At 40.6% G+C, this 18,484-nt stretch overlaps 1 long non-coding RNA gene across 1 annotated transcript in view; it reads left to right on the forward strand.

Annotated features, from left to right (window-relative positions):
* Positions 1-18,484, forward strand: part of LOC108448367 — a 56,317-nt gene that overhangs the window by 7,672 nt on the left and 30,161 nt on the right. The window lies entirely within an intron of this gene.

Genomic DNA, 18,484 nt, shown 5'->3' on the forward strand with positions numbered 1-18,484 from the left:
TGAAATTTGACTCCATTAAACTACAGGTCTTTCTGAACTCTTTATGTTCAGGAGATACTTGTGAACAGACTGAAGAAATGAGGTCTCCTCTGTGCTCTGGAGATTCTCCACCTTCTGTTCATTTTGAGGTGTACAAGGTGTTCCTTTGAGTGCCCCATGTGCTTAGTGCTGTGCAGGTGGTGATTCCCTCTGAACTGATGTTGGTATCTCTGCCCGGGTACATCATTTTCCTCTGGTGCCAGCAGAGAGGCGTCCTTGTCACAGTGGAGAAGGGCAGAAGGGGGATTGTAGACCCTCCTGTGCTGAACTGTGGCTGTTGGAGGGTGGAGTGCACTTGGTGCTGCATGGAAGCTCTTGGGCTCACTGAATGTGGCCTTGGGCTCCTGTTTGGAGACTGAAGGAGCAGGAAGAGATGGCAGCTGATGGTGGGTCCCAGCTGCAGGATCACTAGACAGTTCATGGATGGGATGTTAAAGGGATAAGAGGCTAGTCTAGGATCTGTGTGTCTGTGAACAGGGCATCTGGGAACTGGAAGATCTGGGGATTTAGCACTTTTCCTGCATGACCTCCCTGGGCTTAAGAAGTTGTATAAAGTTTCCAGGATATTTGTGACAAGAGCAGTTTATGTTACTAAACACCAGCACTCACAACTGTGAGTCAGGCTCCCCACAAATATGATGTTGGCTTATGAGAAAGGTTTTTTTATTTTAAAGTGATTTTTGTTTGTCACTTTGTCACTTGGAGACAATTAGATTATTTTGGCAATATTCTTGAAGTTGTCTCTACAATTAGGAGAGCTCAAAACACTTTTAAATTTAAGGAATTAATTGTGGTGTAATTATGAAGAGCTTTAGGAATAACACCAAATATAGCAATGTGTGTGAATCCTGAGCACTGGCAAATAGGAGATTAGTGTTGGAACAAGAGAGGAATGTAGGCTTTGGTTCAAAGAGTCATTTTAAAGGGAAATTACTGAAAATAAAGTGTGATGAAAAACAATGATTCTAATGAAGGACAAAACCCATCCATTGTAGTCCAGACATACTTTGTTATTAACCATTATAAAGTTGTGGGGGTGCAGCAATGGTGACAGAAAACCCAGGCTAGTAAGAGAGCAGATACAACTGCAATCTCTTCATTAAAAAAATGTTTCATGGTTGCACACAGCCACAAAAAATACATTTTCATGCTTATAGATTTCAAGCATTTTTGAAAGTCACACAATTGTTTTGCTGATTTAAGTTCTAAATTGATGGAAATACAATGGGAAAGAAGTAAGGGGCAACCTGGGAGAAGAGGAGCCAGGCTTTTCAAGGAAACATTGAAGTATTGCATTGATTGCTGTGAAAATTCATTTCAATTCTGCCTCATTTCTTCATTAAGCGTGTTAAAGCAGTTCTTTCCTGGGTTAGCTTCTGCAGCACTCTCAGTCTGACTTCAGGGGAAGTGGTTTTAAGGACATGGGACAATTTGCATGAAGTTGTGCTCCTTCACTGCAAGAACAGTTACTCCAGATTGGTGCTGATGGAGAAGAGAAGAATTCAGGCTACAGAGTTACATCAGCCTTGTATAAATGTAGTGACTTCACACATCGTTTAGTAAGAACTGCAACAGGTGAGTTTTTGTAACCTTGCAAATAAGTGACCTGAAATACTGAGTTCTGGGTTGTGATTTAGGAGTTGTAAGCAATTCCTTTATGAGGATTTTGAATGAGCTTGTTTTCCATTTGGAGATCCAAGAAACACAGTAAACTCTGACACTCAGAAGTGACTTGCACCAAGTCCTGTGCAGGAACCAAAACAACCCTCAAATCCTCTTCCTGAAACAAAGTCTTGTTGACTTTGGTTTCAGAATGTTTACTTGAAGATATAGAGTTAAATGTGTTACTTTTCCCCCCAGATGTCTAAAGTTTTGCAGCAAATATTGGCAAGCCAGAAAGCATTACTTAAAAAAGTTGTTTGCTGTTAGATGTGTCTGTCTGGTTTATGGATAGGTCTTGGTCTAAATTGAAAGGAGGGCTCACTATTGGCACGTTGATCTTACCAGTCACTTTTGGTTTAATGTAGATATGACATCACCTGGAAAGATCATAATAAAAATAGATTGCAATTTATCGTCATTTCCTAAAAGACATTTATATTTGAATGAAACAGAGTAAGCAAAGTAAGGTGAGAGATACCATCTTTGGTTTGCTGCCATGGCATGTTTTGAGTCCCCTGTTGTGGTGTCTGTTGTATTCAGGCATTTCCTAATATCTTAAGCATCTCTCTGCACAGCACTGAGCAACTGCTATCTCGTGGTGGTGGAACTAAAAATCAAAGATCAAATTGGAAGATCAGAAATACTATGTAACGTAACTAATTCTTGGGGGAAATTCAGGAAACTATGTCTTGCAGCTCCTATAGCAATTTTACTCTTCCTCACCACCTTTTTTCCTCCTAAAACTGCTTGAGCAGTAAACACACAGTTGAACACTCGGGTATTTCCTTGCTTGGCAAAGCCAATAAATCCCCCAGGTAGCAAATGGCAGTGTGTTGGTAGCCAGAATGAAAATCTGACGTGACAGTCATGTAGGAATGTGATCACTTAAAGAAATGCAGGCACTGCTGCCTAAGATAGCTCTGAGACTGGGAACTTGGATTCTGTACTCTCTACTTGAAGTCTCTACTCTGCCATAGTTGTTTTTTTTTTGTTGTTGTTTTTTGGGATTTTTTTGTTTGTTTGTTTTGTTTTACATTAGGGAAAACCAAAACCTGCATGTTGTTCTGCAGTTCTGGTAAATTGTTTAATGGCCATCCCTCACAGATGTTTATGAGGATTGAGGTTTTAATAACGGCAAAGTGTTTGAAATAATCCTGCTCAGAAGAAGTCCTCACTCAGACTTCTTGAAGGTGTGGCTAGGACCTTGCAGAAGCATTCCCAAAGAAACTGGTCTCTTACATTACACAGTGACAGAGCAAGCTGGGAAATGGAGGGATCTGTTCAGTGTGGGGACACAGTTCATCCTGCTGTCTAGCTCCTCTGGGGTTTTCCCACTCTGGAGCCCCTTGCAGCCTCTATGGGGGCTTCTGTTCCTGCCAGCCAAGGGAGGAAGGATGCTTGCCCATCTCTAAGCCAGGGTGTGCTCTCCTGTCCCTCTTCCCTCTGTGTGGCACATGCAGCATTTTCATAGCAGGTGGAAAGGTTTAAAGTTACTGAGCCAATGATCAGCATCTGAGAAGGTGCTTAACCAAAGTGTGTTTTCTTTGATTGTCTTGTGTTCTTTAATAAATTTCATTAATTAATGAAACTGACTCCTCTGTGCGGTACATTGGAAGAATTGCTATTCTACCTCGCTGTATAATCATTATCACCACTAATGAGTGTGTTATTCTGTTACCAGTATTAATCTAACAAAAGAAACAAATACCTGGCCTGTGCTGTGATGCAGGAGTCAGTAGGTTAAATGCTCACCCTGTGAATTGTGATAAAAAATCCAGCCACCACAGCCAGAGCATGACTGGGGGGCTGCTTTTAGAGACCCTCAACATGTGGGGGTGTACAATGCACAATCAGCTGTCCTTGCTGGTTGTGTGATGCTGCTTTTGTGAATGGTCCTTCTTCCCTGGCTTTTGGAATCAGCACCTCCCTGAGGATAAAATGCAGAGCAAATCAGTTAGGCACAGCGGAAGATGGGGCATTTTTATACTTTGCCTTTTCATTTAGATTTGATTCCTTAGAAAAGCTGCTTAAATGGTGTTACAACTGCTTTGATATGGACTCTTAATTATGAAAAGGTAGCACCAGTAAATAGTGTTAGGTGAAAAGAGCATGGAGGGGAGAGGCAATGGTAGTCTTGGCTATCAGTATGTCAAAAGGATGAGTCCAGAAGACACGCTCGGTGTTACAAATTTCTTGTGAAGCCCATGGCAAAGCTATTTTAGCAGCTCTCCAGAAAGGGATGTATGTCAGTCGTATTGGAGTTCCTTGAGGGAATAGATTTAGCACACAGAGGGGAGGAGAGGCTGAAGTGAGGCATCTGTCATTTTCTTCCACTGTTTATGATCCTTTAAAATAAAGATGAAAATTAAAGGAATGTGTTTCTCTCATATCAAGAGTTCTTATGTTCTTCTTTAACTGGCCTCACGCAGAAGATTTTGGCTGGCTTAGCTGGTTGTAATTTTTGTGGTGTGCAGCTCTCGTTGGCTTCCCCTGTACCAAACACACACGAGCTATTCCTTTGCTGTGGGTGGTACGGAGCAAACAGCTGTGCGTGTGTTGCACTGAATTTAATGTGCATCATGGTAACAGAGGAATCAGCCTGAGAGGAGACTTCTTTTGCAATGCTGTTGGCTTTGGGTTTATATTCTTTATTAGCTATCAGAGCGTTTTCATTATTGTGGCTATTGGTTAGACCCCCTCTAACTCCAGTAAAACCAAGAGACACCGAGTTGCAACACTTGCAATATGCAGTGTGCACACACAACCTGGATCAACCTAATTTCAGCATAGCAAACACAAAACAAAAGCTGTATATGACTTCTTAGCCTTTGTGCACATCTGCATTATTATAAATGCTAATATAATTCTGCAATGATAAATAATTAAACAATTATGGTCATGAATCAATAAGTTTAGCACATTTTTTTCATCAGCAAATTGTACTGTATAAACAAGAAATATAAATTACCAAGTCTAATTTTCAGTGAAAATTGTAAGCATTTTATATCTAATAATTAAAAAAGTATTAGAATTCAATGTAAGATGCTTAGAACTTTAAAATTTTCTGGTTTTAACCAAACACCATTAAATTGTCATGTTTTATGTTTCTGAATCTGATTAACATTTTGAGATCTGACTTTTGGAATCATTCTCTTTGTTTTCCTCTGCTAAAACCCCCTCTCTCAACCTCTGGTTTCTCCTAAACACAGTTTATCAGCTTGAAGCCAGCTTTGGTTGACCTCATTATGTTGCCTTTAAGAAAATACAGTGTTTAAAGAAAAACATTCAAGTACCTTTCTTCTAAGATTTTGAAAGATCTAGCTATTTTTATCATATACTAAGCACTTTGCTGCACAAGGTGCAACATGGAGGCAGGGAGAAGAAGAAGCTTTTACAACTCTATTTGCATTCAATCAGGGTTGCAGGGTTACCTGTAATCTTTCCCACTCTCAGATCTTTGGCAGTTGTAAAGAATCTATCACCCCAAGTACTGGCACTTAACTATATAGTTTTAAAATAATCTTGAGTGAAAAATAGTGTATTTGCAGAAAAAAAGCTGTGTTTGATTTTTTTTTTTTTTTTTAGAAGTTGTGTATGTTTTCTATGCTGAACATCTTGCATGAACTAAGCATTTGCCATGAAGGAAGTTACTGCAGAATAGCTGTTCCTGCCTGCTGCTCCACGGTTGTGCTTTTTCCTGGGAAAATGCTTGACCTGCTTCTCTACTGTGTCTTGCACTAAAGACAAAAACCCTGTTTAGACTTAGCCAGGGCATTTTAGATCAGGAAATTGGAAAAGCCAGCAGTTTCAGGATGGCGCTTGGCATTGCAGCACCAGGTCTGAGGGGCAGACATTGGCACCAGGTGCCCATCCCTGTGGTGACAAGGGATTTCTGGAACCCTCTCCCCAGCAGCCAGAGAGCTCTGTGCTGACCTGCAGGGTCATCCTCCCATGGTATCAGTCTAACATGGGCTCATCCTCCTGGTATCAGTCTAAAGCAGAGCTGGTGGGGCTGGTTGGTTGGAGGCACTGAATTTTGCTGCATCACTGTGCTGGAAAAGCTTCTCCTTTGTGGGAAAACTCAGTGAGCCAATAAACTGGTATTTATCTGTCTCCCATGTGTGTGGTGGTGTGAACGAGTCACAGCAGTCATCCTTCGTGGTGGCCCCATCTGCCATTCCTCCACAAATAATCCAAGAGAACCTGCAAAACGAAGGATGTGAAAAAGGTGACACAACCCTTCAGAAAATAGGAGAAAGCAGGAAGAGGATTTGATACAGTAGAGCAGGTGCTGTGACCTGTGGAAGGTAGCTTCACCAGGCCTGGCACAATATCCTGGGGTCTAAGATGAGTTTGTCTGGCTCCATATGGAAGCTCGTAGTGTTAGAGGAGAGACTCCATCCACTGAAGTGTTAAAGTTTATTTGCAGGGGTTTTTTTTACTGACTAGAAGCCTCAGGAATCTCCATCAAGCTGGGAGATCAAGGACTCTTATTCTCAGTTTTACTGCTCGCTGGCAAGCAATTAGTTATTTGTATTACAGAGAGGCCTCACAAAGATAGTATGTTTAGAAATGTAAGCAAGTATTTGCTTTGGGGGGGGGGAGAAAAAAATATTTTCTTCACCTTCTTGTCTTTATCTCCCTTTTTGTTTACCCTGTCTTCCTACTTTTGATGAATAAGAGAAAGAAAACTACATATGGAGTCTGAAGATCTTTACTTTGAGTTTCTTCCTCATGCTGCTGCATCTGCTCATCTTCTCCTTGCTTTCCCAGTGCGCCGTGTTTCCATTTGTGGGTGTAAGTGTCTTTGCCTCTGATGCCAATGTCACTCTTCTTGTGGCAACCAGATTTTGTTTTACTGTATGGCTCTTAGCAACATGTTTCCTGCATTCTGCTCACTCTGTTGAGTTCACACTTTGAGAGTCTAGAGATATAGATTGCTCTGCTTTCACATATATGGTTCTGTCAAAACAATTACAGTTGAATCTTGGAATGTGTTCCTTTTCCTCGTGCAGAGTTACTGAGTTTGGGTTTCCCTCTGAAGCCAGTCTGCATTGACCATCCCTGTCCTCAGTGAATCCCATACAACCCCTATTCTCAGCTACAAATTTAAAATGTTTGCAGAAAATTTTATACATCCATTAACTGGACTTTTTTTTAGGTCACTGAAAATTGTATATTAATTTTTGAGTTACAGAACATGTATTTAAAGGTACCGATGTGATAAAAGTCTTAACACTTAAGTGGTGGGGCAAAACCAGAAAATTCTCGTTTTCCTTTATGATAAATTAGTAGAACCTGTGGAGAAGTAGTAATGCAATCATACATTTAGCATATTTCATTTTTTTAAATGTACCTACATTTAAAACACTCAGATTCCACCTATGAAACTGGATTACAAGATGCACAGCAGATTTAAAAATATTTTAGAGATGTTATTTTCATGCTTCAAGTCCTTGAAAAGCCAAATACACTCACTTCTGAAACTAAATCCTAGTTTTCACTGTAAAAAAAAAAAAAAAGAAAGAAAAATGTTTAATAGCACATATGGCATCCCTACGTTTTAAACTAAATCCTAGTTTTCACTGTAAAAAAAAAAAAAAAGAAAGAAAAATGTTTAATAGCACATATGGCATAATTTCATGTGACATCTGTTTTGTAACAAACAATATTTAGCTCACTTATTTGCTGAATGATACAGTACATGCTGCAAAGAAAAAGTCCAATGAACAGTTTTACATAGTTTGTAATATATCAATGTTTATCGCAAAAGAATGCAAAACTTAAACATTTAAGCATGTTATTGATTGTAATATGCAGAACATCGATTACTGCATGCTGCCAATGCAAGGAAAGTCTACAGCATGCCTTATGGGGTATGAAAATTAGGTGGATTTCTGAAAGAATAACTGTTGTCCTATCACTGGTGACATTTAGGCTTATGCCCCCTCCACCTAATTTGTGTCATCTTCCAGGAGACAGCTGTCAATATATTTAGGATGGTTTAGCTCATAACAGCAGAAATGGTGAGAGCCTATTGGCTTAATTGCATGGAGTGATTGATTCTAATGGAAACAACATTTAGAAACTCAAAATGCACTTTCTGTTGGCAGATCTAATAGAATATCATAATGAATTGGAGCATCAGGCGTATAGTGTACTTTCTGCAAGGCCTGAAAAGGACAGCCATGGGGTTTTATGTTGGTTTTTAAATTTGATTTTATTGTTTAAATTATTTGTTTAAATAATAAAACCAAGCCATCCTAGAAACATAGTCGGATGGAAACCAGAACATCAGAATGATGCTGAAACCACACACAGATACAGCAAGTGGCAAAGGAAGGCTGTGTTCAGGTAAATTGGCTGAAGGCACTGAAATAAACATTAGCAACTGCAGTGCTGTGAAATGGCATGAGATTCCTGTGCCTGGTGCCATGATGCACTTTGGAAGGACGTGCTGAAAGCAAACTGCTGTGGGGACTCACAGGGGTGCTGTGCACTCCGCTGGATGATTTCAGCTCCCATGAACCCCAGACACTTTCTGGAAGCACGAGGGCTCTTGCAGACCATGGTCTCTGCTGGGCTGAAGTGCCCTGAGCCTGGACTGGTGGGTGCCCGCGCTTGGAGCAGAGCAGCGGCTCTGCCTCTGGGATGCTCCTCCGCGCCTCTGTGTGTGGCCAGATCCCTGTGGGGTGCCCCCGTGGTGGTTTGCCTGGATGTATGGGCAGGAGGCTTGTCTGGGGGAGGTGCTCTGGTGTTGCAGGACATTACCCTGCCCGGACAGATGAAGGAAAGCCTGTGCCAGCTCCCTTTTCCCTGGGATAGCAGCAGAAGTTCCAGAGCAGTTGCTCTACATTAACTCTCTTGTCTTCTGGCAGTTTTGCACAATAACCTCTTGCCTTTACAGGCTCAGTCAAACTGTAAGTGCCTCTGTCTCTAGTCTGGGGTTTCTCTTACTCCCTTTCTTTCTCTCTTCAAAACACTTTATAAGAATCCTGTTGTTTTCTTCTTCCTGTTGTGATTTCTCAGAGACATTTTACTCTTTCCTGAGAATCTGTATGGAAAGTCAGGATTACAAAATCTTCTGCTTCACTGAAGATGCTGTGCTGTTTGGCCAGAAGCTACTGACATAGTTTTATCTTTTCGTTTTCTACTCTAAGACCTAGAAAAGTGTAGGTTCTAGGGGGATTAAGGTGTGGTTACAGATTAAATGGTTTTTTCCCCCCTTTTCCACAATTAGAAAGGTATGAAGAATCGGATGCAAGATTGAACAGTGTAAATCCTCCAAAATTAAAAACATTTCAGAACAGGAATAAATATTAATAAATTGGATGCATAATGAAATGCTGTAGATATGTAAGGGGAAAAGCAAGTGGGAAAGAAGGGAAGATTTTTATAGACCTTAATTACAGCAGGGTTGTTAGTAAATTTACTGAATTGTAAATGTAAAAGATTCGGATGGCCTGAGTAAAACCACATATTTAAGCCTTCTAAATGAACATTTCTGTTTTTTTGAGTAATTTGTACCATCTGTGTCAAAATTCTGAGCCTAAGAAGAAAAAGCAGTGGAACAAATGTTGGTTCCATAAAACAGTCCTAGTTCATTGTTGAAATTGTCACACATTAACATTGCAGGCCATCTGGGTAGACAAAAGACTCTAACCAGATTGCTAAGATGATTTTATTGGTCTGGTATTAATCAGAATGTGGCATAATATTTAAGCAGAAAAAATGATGAGGTGAAGTGGAGTGCCTTTAACTGTCCTAACTGTATTGTAGTTGCACAATAGTCGTATTCCACCATAGAGCACTGTGTTTCTAAGCAGAGATCCTAATTCTGAAATGTAAATAACAAGCTATGTGATATTTCCAATTTATAGTTTAAAATAAAATATGAAACTTAAAAAAAGTAATGACTGTTGGCATATTGCAATGTGGAGATTTAAAGGCCACAGCATGGTTGTATTAAATTGCGGTATACCCACAATCATGTTGGAATTAACTTTAATTTCTTTTTGTAACATTGTAAATCAGATTACACTTCATCTCAAAGAATCCAGAACTCGTGATTTACAATTGATTTTCTACATTTTGAATCTCTGCACAATGCAGCAGCTTGCCTTCTCCCCGGGATCTAGTGATGGTGGGTATGTATGTGCATGTATGTGAGTGTTACGTTTGCTCTTGAAAATCTTCATCTGTTTTCTCACCTTTCACAGAAAATTGGAAAAGTCTCACTTTTTAATATTCACCATGATCTTCCCCCTCTTTCTAGTTTCCCCCATTGATTCTCAAAAAGACAGTGGGTATGTTTGTGTACGTCTCCCCTCTTTACCTCGCCTTTGAAAACCTTGTCTGCCCTCCTGTGCTGAATCTGACCTCAGCAATGCCTCAGCACACGGGGACACCTCCAAGCACTATGGGAAGCCTTGTCCGGGGAACATTTCACACTTTCTGTGATGTGTTTGCTGTGAAAGTTACCTTCTGAGGGAGGCAGGTGGTGGAGAGCCTGATGGAGCTGCAGGCAGGGCTCCCTCCAAACCTGCCTCATGTGGAGACCAAGGGTCTGGCAAGGTGGGCATGGGGACTCCACCATCAGGCTCAGGTGTAGATCTGCCCTGTCTCTTGCTCAGGGAGGCTGGGCAGTGGGGATGGTCCCTCCCTGCAGCAGACATTGCTGCCCTGGTCCCACTCTGTTCCCAGGGCTGGGAGAGCCCAGCTGCACCTCTGTGCTGCCCTCAGAGCCTGCATGGCCATCACTGCTTGAATGCAAGGCTCGACTGCCAGCTGGGATTCATACAGAGGCCAGAGATTTTCCTATTTATAAAATATTTCTGGTCTTGATTATTATATAGAGTGCATTCTGTGGAAGCAGCTGTAGCACACTCCTGTGCCATTTTTTCCCAAAGTAATAGTACAATAGTATTGGGGTAATTAAACAGGGCATCTGATTCAGTTAAATAGCACAGATGCCAAACTAATTTAGAATATTTTTGCTTTTTGACTTCTGTTTTAAGTTATTAATCTGAGAGCAAGGTGAAATAGGAGGAAAAAAGAAACTGTGAAAGAGGGATGGAGACTGAAGGAGTGGAGTCAAAAGCAGGATTATGGTCTCAGTTGTTTTTCCTCAGTTTTAGCAGGAGAGAAATGAAGGTTAGGGCAGTCAGACCAAAACATGAGGTTGGAAGGCAACCAAGATTTGGACCAAGAAGTCACAGACTGTGGCCAGCATTTGGACAGTGAAAAGTTCTCTGGCTCATGGCAGGGCCATGAGGCTGAGGAGAGCTGTTCATGGTCCGAGGGGTCTGCCCAGGGCTGTGCTGGGCATTTGCTTTGTGCCAGACTTCTCTCCTTGAAAGATCTGGAACTGAGCAATAACAACTGAGCCCTCCAAGCTCTGTGAGCTGAGTTCATTGCCTGGGCAGGAGCAGATCCTTAGGAGAGGTCCTGGTTAATGTCTTAATATTTTCTGTTTGAATTACTCATTGCTCAGGCTTCAGAGTGTTTGGGAGATGGGTGGCCCAAAGGCACATACAATGTCCTTGTCTCTGGCTGACCATGATCCCTTGGGAGTATCTCTCATGGGCCACTGTTTGTTTGTGACAGACCCACAGAGTGTTTTTCTGGAGATGAGGTGATCTTAACTCTGATGGAGAGAGAGTATTTCTAAGCATGAATACCTTGGGTAATCATGTTGCTTGATGCTCTGGTGATATGCTGCTTGGCATAAACCTTAAAGGGGATTTTCCAACTTTACCAGCGCATTTGGGTGTGGTTTTTTTTTTTTTCCCTTTCTCTCAGTTCTCATTAATCTTCATTTGAATGTTTAGAAATGCTAAATGCTGGTGTTAAAAGATGACTGAAATCTTTGCTATTTGATTAAAGATTTTTCATGGTTTTGCCTATTTAATAAAAAAAAAAATCAACCATTGCTGGGGAATTATGCAGCACAGTGTAAAGTATGCCTAATTAAACAAAGCATTTGGTATTGTCAGTCTCAGAGTGCTGGCCTGGTGCTTGATGACAGACAGCAATGGTGAGGAAATGTCACCACAGCCACACCAGTGTTGCGCTATCAGCCACATACAAGTGAAATGCAGATTAAAATGCTATTAACATAGCCAATTAAACATCGGCATAAACAAACCAGTTAAATCAATAATGCTGCTGTGTCACAGAGCTGGTGCTTTGCTGTGGCTCACTTTGCCCATCTGAGGACTGCCCAGAACTGCAGACATGAAGCCAAGATGTTTTGGATGTCAGTGGTGATGATATTTGCCCAGAACAAGGGCTAACCACACCTTCACAGCATCAACTCAGCAAAGCCATACTGGGGGTAGAAAATTACTTTCTTTCCTAAATAAAAAATGGTTGTTTTCTTTTCCTTCTCTCAGAATCCATTTTTTACTGTTGCTTTTGACATACATGCTAGGTCTCATGGACTTGGTGTCTCTGTAGATGCTGGTCCTCGTGGCTGAGATGTGAGTGTGGACAAGGCCAGCAAAAAGCATGAGCCATCTGAAAGGCAGATTTCATAGGGCACAACTAGGTTAGCAGCAGAATAATCAGAGATACTCTGCTATTTCACAGTGGAACAGCAAACTGTTCCCAGGTTTTGCTCATGGCTGCCAAGTCCAGCATACCCATTTCATGCTTTCTCATTTTTTTTCATGAATCTGACCTCGGTTTTAGGCATGCATTTCTCCATCCTAGAATTACAAAGATCTCCACCGTCTGGACCTTTATTTTAAATGTTTGTTAGTCTATTTTGTGGTATTTCAATGCCATCCCTGTACTAGGTCTTCAGCTTTAGACCAATATAAACTGGTTTATTTTTCTGTTAAATGTAGAAGCTAAACTCCATGTAAGTGTTCTTGTCTGGACTGTGAGAGTAACCCTGGAATGAGAAGGTTGGAAATGCTTTGAATTTTCCAGGTGTTAAATCTAACTTCTCTTCCTGGTCAACTGGCTTAATCCTTTAGTCTTAAAGGATTAAATACTACCTATAGTAGATCTCATCCTGATGTCAAAAGATTTCTCTGGATGGCTGGTATCCTAAAGCCCAAAGGCAGCAAAATAATTCCTCTGCAAAAAGTCAGCCTGCTTTATTGAAACCCCCATTTGAACAAGGAGGTGAAGCATCACTGCTCTATTTATCTCTTACGACTACCTTCTTAATGGCGGTAGGCTTGACAATAACATGAGGGCACTGGGTATTTTCAGCCTGAGATTTTTCATAAGAACAAAGAAGTGATGAGATTTCCTCTTGATTCCTCATCTGAATCCATTTAAAAATACAGAATGAAAAATAATGATCTCTTGTTTATTTTTTCAGTAGTGATTAAAAGAAGTGATTCTTTAAACAACAAAGGGAGAAACATTTATTCTTTATTTTTTAAGCAACAAACTGAAACATATTGGGGGGATCTCTTCAAAGGACTGATTTCTGTGGTGTATAAGAAACCTATTAGGAAGGTCACTTTGATAGTATGTTGGATTTTGTCCAATTACTGCCCTTCAAATGCATCTTGATGGAAAACAATGAGGTAAAAAAAGGCAAGATTCCTGTTTCCAGGTGGGCAGGTGGTTAATGGTGGCCCATGCAATGGGAATACCACAATGGATCTAAACAAACTTGCCCTGTTTTCAGGAGCTCTTTTAGCACTCTGGTGGCCCAGTAGATGTTTTGATGTTATCTGAGCTACTGTGTTGCCAGCCAGTGTAAATCATGGATATTCAAACTGCTTTACTCCTTTGGAGAGTAGTTAGGATGAGTTCATGGCTGACTGCTGTGTTTGGACTGAGCTTCTGGAAGTGTTTTAAAAAAAAAAATAAAATTAAAAAAAAAAAAAGTTTGAGTACTAAAGACAATCCCAAAGGTAAAGGCAGGGATACAAAAAAGGGGAAGTCACGTGGCTTTTGTGTGAAACCAGAGGCCAGCACAGCCTGCTGTCTGGTCTGTTGTGGGGTGGCTGTGTGTCTTCAGCCTCCCTGGTAAGGTGCTTTCTATGCTTTGTGGTGCTTCAGGTTGGGTGAAGTCCTACCTCAGATGTCTGTGGTGTGTTGAGAGTGTGTTACAGGTGGACCACAGCCTGGACCTGCATCTCTTCTCTTCCTGATTCTTCATTTGGATGCTGTAGCATCATGCTCTACCAATTAGAAAATGAATGAAGAGCCTGATTAGAGCTTTAAATGGGATTCTTGAGACTTTTGTTTGTACCTGAGGCAGTATGTATGCTGAAATTAAACAGCAACCACTTTTGGCATGCTTCCTCTGCTCATATAATCTCTGTAGCAGGCTGTGTTTTTCTTACTGTAAATCTCTCTCTTATATATATGTATTTATTTATTTATATTCAGAAACATCACATGTGTATATGCAGTTCTGGGGACTAATCATGGCCATGTTCAGCCCAGCAATGCCCCACCAAAGTGTGGAGGGGGTTTGATCTTGCTGCTTGCCCTGCTTCTGCCCAATTTTGGCTACTGCTGCTGTGGTTTGGGGCATTTCTGGGGGATTACTGATTTACTTATGAGTTCTGTGGCCCATTCTGGGTGTGATCCACGGCCATGGGAAGTCCTGGTGAGGTCCTCTCTTGCCTTCTTTTGGTGTCCAGCTCTAGTGTTCCCAAGGAGCCCATCCACACTACCTGGTGGCTCAGCTGCTGGCTTGGGCCATGCTCCTTCTCTTTCAACGCTTTTAAGCAACCTTTTTTTATAGGTATAATCATGGTGATATGAGGTCATTTGTGTTGCAATAGAGAAGCCAGGAAAAGAGAATAAAATGAGGACAAAGAGGACAAGAGAGAAAAAAGTGAGAAGAAAAGTGTTTTGGAGGCTGGCACTGACTGAGGAAGGAGAAGGCTGCTGGAAACCCTGGCTGTACACTAGGAGAAGCAAGAAGGGAGAAAAGGAAGAAAACCAGAGGTTAGAAATAGCTGCTGAGCACTGTGGTGTGTTTTCTGGGAGGCTGAAGCCTGCCGATGGAATGCTTCGGCTCGGAGGTAATGCGAACATGTTCCTGGGCTTTGCCTCTGGGCTGTGTGCGTTGGTCTTTGTGTGTCGTTTTTAACACTGGGTAGTGGCTTTGCTACTGCTCTGTTGGGCTGTTGAGACCACTGAGAAATACCAGCCAATTCAGCTTTAAGTGTATTCTTATTTTCCATTTTTTTTTTAATACTCCCCCTCCCTTTTTTTTTTTTCCCCATAGACTGTCTAACACTAAATCCAGCTTTTTCATGTGGTTATTACTTCATGACAAGGCATGATGAACCACTTAGGAATTTCTGTAAGTTTAAAATTATCTTTACATTGGCCTCTGTTAAGATTTCTGACAATTGCTGTTAATCTTTAGGCTGGGGAAAAAGGCTTTTTTCCTCACCATATGGACTAGACCAGATTTATCTGCTGCCTGTTGTCCTTCATGGCACATGAGACACATTCCGTTGAGTGATGGATTGTGTCTGGATGTGTCGTAGCAAGATCGTGTTGGCATGGACACACAGTTGACAAAGTCCTGTGCACCTACCTTTAGTCAATGTGCTTGTGCTGTATTTTACTGTTTTACTTCCCCTCCTGTACTTGGAGTGCATTTTCACTTTCCTGTTTCACTGGCTCCCAGAACATCTCCAGGCTGGAGATCAGCTGCTTGTGCAATATGCTTGGTGAAGTCTCCTATTTCCCAACTGCAAATCGGTGCAAATGTGGGCCATTAAAGCTGTGATTGACTCCAGACCAAGGCTGTGCTCCCAAACCCTCCATGCGCTGTTGAGGGCTGGGGATTTTGTTCTTTGATACTTGTGTTTTGTAAGAGCTTCCTGGCAACACCAGCAGTGCAAAGTCATTTTTGTTAATTTATTTCTAATAAAGAAGGTATCTTTGTGACCAGAGGGGGAGAACTCCAAGCTTTGTTTTTGCATGGATACAGCCATATGTGAATGTGTGGAAATATTTCCAGAGTGTGGTCTGCTCACTGATCATTTCCTTTAAACATCCAGAGCTATGTTGCTAACAGTATGTGATCAAGGGGCTTGCACCAAGATGGTTGTTCTTGTGAGTGACAACGTTTTTCTCTTATTTTAATCCATAAGTGAAACACAGCTCTTGAAATGATCACACAGTCTTGTTTTCCAAGAGGCCCATGGGTCAGGAGGTGAACAGGGTGTTGTGTTCCCCAGTAAAGAACATTAGTATTTGCTTAAGTGGGATCAAAATGTGTGACGAATTTTATATGCAGCTTGTAAATTAAAAAAAATATCATTTTTCCCTTTCAGAATTGTGGTGTCTAGCACTGAAAATCAATTCAGATATTTATGTCCTGTAGCAGTTGATTTCTAAGCAATTAGAGGAAAACACAAGTATTTGCAAGTTTTGTATTTTTTTCAGTTGTGTTTGCTTCTTGGATAATTTTATCCATGAAGACTCCTTTACCACTCTGTCTTGTCGACTCAGCTGAGTTAAAATTAAAGCATAAAATGAAATGTTTATTTAATCATGACGATGTTCTTAAAAACTTGAGTTTTCTTGTGCCACTAAAAGAAGTGCCTTCAAAACTTCCTGAACTTCTTAAAATGCATCCTCAACACTGATAATTAATGAAGATATACTAAGTAATAAAGCAGCATTTAGTCTGTATTTGAATAATTAGAAATTTAAACTGAATTCTCCTAGTGTGTCGAATATGCTTAACTTCATGATAAAACACCCCCAAAACCAAACCAAACTGATAAAATGATCAGATCTTTTACACAAGAGTATTTCTACCTGATTTAAATTCTGGGATGGGAACTCAACAGTTTTAACTATAATATTTTATTTTGAGAGGAATAAAATCTATTCAGTGTGCAATCGAAGACTTTTATACAGAAAATGTAAAAGAATGTTAATGAGAAGGAAAACTGAATCCAGCAGTGGGATTCACACAGCTTGGTTAATTACACAAATAGTAATTCATTCAGGTCCTCTGCCCAGGTTTCATTCTTCTTGACTCTGCAGACTGGCATTCCATCACTATAGCAAAGCAAGGACTGAACAATGCCAATAATTTCAGACTGTTCCCTGATGTGATAAACTTTGTCAGGTAAGAATATCCTTGACTCTAGATTCTGAACCAGGCTCTTAATATATATAATTCTTCATACCACATGTGAGGACCACTGACCATGGCAAAGCAAATGAAGTGTTAATTATCCAGAAAGAGCTTAGTTCTTCCCAGTGATGGATAATGCTGCCCAGATTCAGAAATGGACTTATTTATGTGATTAAAGTTAAGCACATGCTTAATCTCATTGATCTCTAACATCAATAACAGTTTATCAATTCAGAGCTGCAATTGGTGTTACAAACATAAAGGAAAGATGAATGGGGTCTTTGCCTTGACTTTGCCCACTGAATTTCTTGTGGACTGGAAGGTGGAAACAGCAAATGGTTATTTCTTGGAAATGGACTTGAGGGACTTTCAAATTCTTCACTATCATTGGTCTCTGCACTTCTCATTTCTCAAGGGTGAAATTTTGGTCACTAACATTTTGAACCAAACAGGTTTGGGTGGAAACTCTTTCAAATGAGGGGATGCAAGCTAAGAACTAATCAGACTAGTAGCACTCTTGATGACAGAGAATATTAAAATAGGAAAAATTACAAAGGAAAGATAAAAATTTTAAGGTTGAATGTCTGCAAAGAGACAAATAACAATCAATAGCATGCATTTGTAGCCTGCTGTAACTGGGGAAATAAACAGGAATATAATGGTGCCCTGTAGACCTGGTGCTTCTGCTCGTGTGCACGTGTCCCTTGCATACTTGGAAATATAAATGCCATGGCACCAGTGTCTAATAACATTTGAGTGCAAGTTCATTTGAACTGCTTAGATGAGGGGCATAAAACTGACATACAGCACTGGAAAGCTAATTTTTTCTTCCTGGGGCTACTTTTGAGGCCATGGTTTTTTTGTTTCTGAAGTATTTCTTCTGCTGAATAGCCTTTACCTGTCCTTAAAATGTACTGGGGAGGCAAGAAAATACCTTGTCTAGGGTGCTTACCTTTTGCTTTTCAGTTTAAATTATTCTTCTTTGACTGAGAATTGACTCTTTCTGAATGTTTTTGTCAGTAGTACATGTTAACAGCTATGTTTGCTAGAAAAATCTTTATTACCAAAGCACCTGTGCTGGAGCCCGCTAAAAGTACTGTCACCTCTAATGGGCTAAAATAGTAGAAAAAAAGGTGCTCTTCACACAGTAGATTTCATCATTGAAAGAACTGCAGTGGTGTCAGTGAACAGAAATCAGCTTGAATGTTTTTGTAGCGTAGCCTCGAATGTAAGTGTTGTTGGTTAGTGTTGAGACTGCTGATAACACAAGAAAGGCACCATCGCCTACCCACCTTTAATATTAATGGAATGAAATAAACCTGCTTTTGTTCCATGCTCTTCAGTTAGAGTAAAAACAAAATTAGAACCACTATGGTGCAATGATATCTATTTTCAAACATGGAGGGGTGGGATGGAAGATCCCTAGAAGGCTATTCCTGCATAAAGGTTTACTTTGGGTGGAAGGAAGGATAAGGAAGCCCTTTTGTAATTTTGTAATGAGTTTCATCCCAGCTCTCTGTATCTTAAAGCCAGTTTCTGGGTTGAGGGGTAATGCTTGGTTTTGATGACGTTGTATTTGACAATATGCAGTGTCAGGAATACATTTCTTTGTCCCTAAATCACCAAGATATCACTAATAAATGCATTTAACTATTGTTACCATGTTTTGTGAAGGTGGTTTGGGGGGGAAAGTAA

Source organism: Corvus brachyrhynchos, unplaced genomic scaffold (assembly GCF_000691975.1).
Source record: "Corvus brachyrhynchos isolate BGI_N302 unplaced genomic scaffold, ASM69197v1 scaffold26, whole genome shotgun sequence".
In the NCBI taxonomy this organism is placed as follows: domain Eukaryota; kingdom Metazoa; phylum Chordata; class Aves; order Passeriformes; family Corvidae; genus Corvus; species Corvus brachyrhynchos.